A 6000-nucleotide genomic window follows, 5' to 3' on the forward strand; every position below is an offset into this window, starting at 1 on the left:
TTCTCCACCTGGTCTTTCCAACGCAGAGGAGGCCTTCCTCTTCCTCTGTTACCAGCATCGCGGCCCGCGTTGAATATTTTCAGAGCAGGAGCGTTTCTGTCCATCCGAACGACATGGCCAAGCCAGCGGAGCCGCTGAATTTTAATTCGCTGCACTATGTCTATATCGTTGTAAAGCTCATACAGCTCATCGTTAAATCGTCTGCGATATTCGCCATCACCAACGCGTAAAGGTCCGTAAATCTTTCGCAGAATCTTTCTCTCGAAAACTCCAAGAGCCGCCTCATCAGATGCTTTCATTGTCCATGCTTCCGCGCCATACACCAGCACAGGCATGATGAGTGACTTATAGAGTGTGATCTTTGTACGACGAGAGAGGACTTTACTTCTCAATTGCCTACTCAGCCCAAAGTAGCACTTGTTGGCAAGAGTGATTCTCCGTTGGATTTCAAGGCTGACATTATTATTGGTGTTAATGCTGGTTTCCAAATAAACGAAGTCGTCTACTTTTTCAAACTTGTAACTGTCAACAGTGACGTGGGTGTAGGGATGTTCCGATACAAGTAAATACGAGTATGTACTCGATACTTTTGTTTCGATACCAACTACTTTTTTTACTCGAATCGTTGAATTGATACCTAATTGGTATCGAAAGAAAAGTAGTTGTATCGAATAGATTTGAGCAAGAGCCATATGGTCGGCCATAATTTTCTATGGAAGAAACTTTGCTTTAAACAATGGCACCGCCAAAATCTAAAGTGTGGATATATTTTTACAAGAAGATCGAGCTATTTCGGCAGCCATGTCGAAAACGCCCTAGCGAAGGTAAGTTTTCAGACTTTATCTGTGACATACCTTTTGCTACACCTAAGTGGAAGATCGACCTATCTCGGCAGCCAGTTCGAAAACGCCCTTTCTCAGAAAACTTTTCAAAAGGCGCCCTATTTCAGAATTGGAATAAAAAACGACTTATCTCAGAAAACTTTTCAAGAACGCCTTATTTCAGAANTGTCGAAAACGCCCTAGCGAAGGTAAGTTTTCAGACTTTATCTGTGACATACCTTTTGCTACACCTAAGTGGAAGATCGACCTATCTCGGCAGCCAGTTCGAAAACGCCCTTTCTCAGAAAACTTTTCAAAAGGCGCCCTATTTCAGAATTGGAATAAAAAACGACTTATCTCAGAAAACTTTTCAAGAACGCCTTATTTCAGAATTTGATCCAAAAACGCCCTTACCTAAACTGAAAGTATATTGAAAATATTTGAGGTAGGCCGTTTTTGAATCGGCAGTCGAGATATGCGTTTTTGAAACGAATTCTGAATCAGGGTGTTCTTGAAAAGTTTTCTGAAATAGGTCGTTTTTTAATCAAATTCTGATTAGAGCGCTTTTGAAAAGTTTTCTGAGAAAGGGCGTTTTCGAACTGGTTTCGATCTTCCACTCAGGTGTCGTCGCAAAAGGTATGCCACAGATAAAATCTGAAAATTTATCTTCGCTTTGTTGCATGAAAAATTATCGATATAAGTAGGTATCGGCACATTCGCTTTACTCATATAAGTAGTATCGAAATAGCGATTTGAGTAAACTCATTTAAGTACATGTCGATACTTTGATGGTATCGGAACGTCCCTACGTGGATGCCAAGACGCGTATGCTCTGACTGTTTGTGTGATGACAGGAAATACTTCGTTTTGTCCTCGTTCACCACCAGACCCATTCGCTTTGCTTCTCTATCCAATCCCGAGAAGGCAGAACAGACGTAGCCCTTGTTTTTACCGATAATATCGATGTCGTCGGCAAACGCCAGCAATTGTACGCTCTTGTAAAGTATGGTGCCTGAGTGCTTCAGTTCTGCGGCCCTTATTATCTTCTACAACATCAGATTAAAGAAATCACACGAAAGGGAGTCCCTTTGTCTGAAACCTCATTTGGTATCAAACGGCTAGGACAGGTCCTTCCCTATTCTGACGGAGCTGGTGGCATTGCTCAACGTCATTTTACATAGCCGTATTAGTTTCGCGTTGATACCAAATTTAGATATCGCGGCATAAAGGCTACTTCTCTTCGTACTGTCGAAAGTGGCTTTGAAATCGACAAATAGATGGTGTGTGTCGATCCTATTCTCGCGGGTCTTTTCCAAGATTTGGCGTATTGTGAATACCTGATCTATGGTGGATTTTCCAGGCCTAAAGCCACACTGATAAGGTCCAATCAGCTCGTTGACGGTGGGCTTCAGTCTTTCGCACAATACGCTCGATAAGACCTTGTAACCTATGCTTAGAAGGCTAATTCCGCGGTAGTTGGCGCGTATGGCGGGGTCGCCTTTCTTGTGGATTGGGCAGAGCACACTTAAATTCCAGTCGTCGGGCATGCGTTCATCTGACCATATTCTGCATACGAGCTGATGCATGCACCTCATCAGCTCCTCGCCGCCGTACTTGAATAGCTCGGCTGGCAGGCCGTCAGCTCCAGCAGCTTTGTTGTTTTTCAGCCGCGTAATCGCTATACGTACCTCGTCATAGTCAGGCGGTGGGACAGCTACTCCATCATCATCGACTGGGGACTCGGGTTCGTCTTCCTCACTACTTTCAGCGCTGCTACCATTCAGTAGGTTATAAAAGTGTTCCCTCCACAATTTAAGTATATTCTGGACATCGGTCACTAGGTCGCCATTGTTGTTCTTACAGGAGTTCGCCCCGGTCTTGAAACCTTCCGTAAGTCGCCTAACCCTCTGGTAGAATTTTCGGGCGTTCTTCCTGTCGGCCAGCATCTCAAGCTCTTCGCACTCACGTATTTCGGCCTCTCTCTTCTTATTGCGGCAAATACGTCTCGCTTCCTTCTTCAGTTCCCTATAACGGTCCCACATGGCTCGCGTTGCGCCCGATCGCAGCGTGGCCCTGTAGGCGGCATCTTTTTTCTCTGCGGCCCCTTGGCATTCCTCATCGTACCAGTTGTTCTTTCGGGCTGGCTGAAATCCAACTATTTCTTCGGCGGCGGTACTTATTGATCGTGAAATGTGGTTCCACTGCTCGCGTATGTCAGATTGTTGAAGAGTGCTCTCAGAGAGCAGGTGTGTGAGTCGAGTGGCGAATAAATTGGCCGTCTGTTGTGATTGCAGCTTTTCGACGTTAAGCTTTCCTTGCATTGTTGGGCGCACATTTTTTGCTGCACAGAGGCGGGTGCGTATCTTGGCTACAACAAGATAGTGGTCCGAGTCGATGTTTGGCCCTCGGAGTGTACGTACGTCTAAAATGCTTGACAATATAATTTCACAAAAAAATTTAATCAGTTCGACTGGATAAATTTTGAGGTTTCAATAGTTCGTATAGAAAAATTTGAATTTGACTCTTAAAACTTAAAATGTCATAACTTCATAATCTGTTTATTGATTTTAAAGAATCGGACCTAGTTTTACTCGGAACAGGCCCGTCGAGAGGGAGGAGGGAAAGGGGTGAATGCCCCCGAGCCCGGGCTTCTTAAGGGCCCGAAATATCAGAACCATAATTGCTCCTTCGTTATAGGCTTTTATTATAAATATTAGAAATATATTTGTTTGTTTGTTATTTTTGGCCTTATAACAATTATATTCAACAATTTTATTGAGCTTGAGGCCGTTTTGAGGTAATCTTTCCACAATAGTTTTCATTAGAAAACGGCCTCAAGCTCAATAAATTTGTTGAATATTATAAATATATTCCGATTCGTCCTGATTGCTTCAGACTCTATAAAATAATATCATATGGCCCAAAACGCGTATTGTTACAATACGTTTCGGCTCACAGTGCTTTCCAAATACCGCTGAAACTTGCTAGAATACAACTTTCGGATATTTTTTATTCTTGCACCTGAAAGCATAAGTATGTGGCAATATTAAATATATGTATACCTAAAATATATTGTACCTCCTGTTGTTTTGGAGTTATAGTTCTGTTAATTAGTCAATAGGTACGTTCGTTTAAATCTCCAGTAAAATATGTATGTCCAACAGTAAAATTCCGACGAAATGTCATCTGTTCTCTCACAGGAATACATATCCAAAAAAATACGCGAACAGAAAATTTGCAGAAACTTGCAAGTTAGACGAACAGCTGATAAAAATTTTGTTTACATTCAAATGCATAAAATTGAAAACGTAAGAAAACATATCCCGAAGTCTTATGCTGGCACAGTTCAGAGACTAAACGAATAATTACTTACTTTTTACAAGTTTAATTAGTCGTATTTTACTATTTTAACTTCCAAACCATCAAATTCAATTTAGAGATTTGCGTAAATTCCAACCAGCTGTTTTTGATCAGCTGTTTTCTTGTCGGCAAATTGCTGTTGGCCAAAATTTTTCCAGCAGAAACTAGGAGCTTTCCCTCAAAATGAAATGTAATTTTGGTCTCTCAATTTCCCCTACTTTGCAAGTTTTTTGGGTACGCGAATACAAAAAGCTTATAGTTTTTATAACTTTCAATAATTATCAGGTACGCGAATGCAACTAATGTGAAGGGTGTTGTGACTTTACGAATTTCATTGTAGAGTACAAAGACTCACAGTTATACGTTGTACCAAAAATTGAAAATATACGTCACGCATCTGTTTTCACCAGCGGATATTTTAAATCTGGTACTTGTTCCCGAAATCCAAGCAATGGCAAAGCCTTATGTTACATTTCCAGTGCCTTATCTTTTTTTAATTCCAAAAACTCCAACTCTTCTTCGCTTTTCTTAAAAAGGAGTTTTTCGAATATTGCAAATTCATCCTCAATTATATTACATAAAAAAGGGTTTATGAAGTATGCAAACGTACATCTTAATAATTTAAAATCGGCAAGTCTTTTTTCAAAATCTGCTTTTAAATCATGTGCAATATTTTTTCTAGCCATGGAAAATGATGAGACATTCTTTTTTTGAGAACATGAATAAAAAGACGTTGTTTAGTTTCAAAACTTAAAATAATTTTCTACAAATCAAAAACATTTTTATTCTCCCCTTGTATAGACAAATTCAAGTTTTGCAAATGTTCCATCATATCTACGGTGACCATAATTATGGCTGCCGAATACGGGACTAAAAAAAAAATTTGCTAATTTTTTTCACAAAAGCTAGAGATTTTTAAAATCTTTTTCAATGATTCTAGATTTATTAGCCTTGAAACAGCATTTATTTGGCATATATTTTTCGATATTTTGTGAAAGCAGCAAATAAATATTCAGTTGTAACATCACACATTTGTAGAATATTTTTCCATAACTTTGTACTTTGTGCCCGACCCACGAACCAATACCAAACCAAAATTTAAAGTTGGTTACAAATTTTTGAAGGCTACATCGGGTGAGCAACAATTTATCGATTCGAGAAATTAATGCGCTGACGAGGAAACGAAAACTCGTATATCGAGGCGATAAAGTGGCCGGTAATCTAAAGGTTAGATGAGAAAACGGCCCTAAGTCAGAAAGCAAATTTTCATTCACCAATTGCGGGTAATGTTCCGATCTCAAAAATTAAAACAAAATCATGGCACAGTAACAATCATAAGTGACAACAAAATATCAATCATGCCACAAAAAATCGACCGTCGTGTAAGAAACATTTGGGGTGTTCACAGTTCGTTCCAAATTGTGTCTGAAAATGTAGACGTCTACATTTGGAGACATCTTTAGCACCAAACTGTGAGCACCCCTTTCTAGCAGTCGTCGCCTTTCGATTTTGTTTCTGTAAAATGGGAATTATTTAACTTAATTACCAATTCCTAATATTTGTTATTTCTTTTCCTTGATTTTTTTCTTTTCATCAGAAATTGCTCTCAAATTAAATGCAAGTACAGAAAACGTGCCCAATAAATAAAAAAAATGTGATTATTATTGCCATAATGCAACCCTGCTGCGAGGTTGCAAAATGTAGACGCGTAAAAAACATACCTTTGAGTGTGACAAAATGTAGACGGCGTCGTTTTCCAATTTTGTATGGGAAACAACAACACCACAGATTTTACGGTTAGAAAACGTCTTAAAATGTA

The sequence above is a fragment of the Rhagoletis zephyria genome, unplaced genomic scaffold (assembly GCF_001687245.7).
Source record: "Rhagoletis zephyria isolate East Lansing unplaced genomic scaffold, Rhagoletis_zephyria_1.1 Rzeph_scaffold_01121, whole genome shotgun sequence".
Taxonomy (NCBI): domain Eukaryota; kingdom Metazoa; phylum Arthropoda; class Insecta; order Diptera; family Tephritidae; genus Rhagoletis; species Rhagoletis zephyria.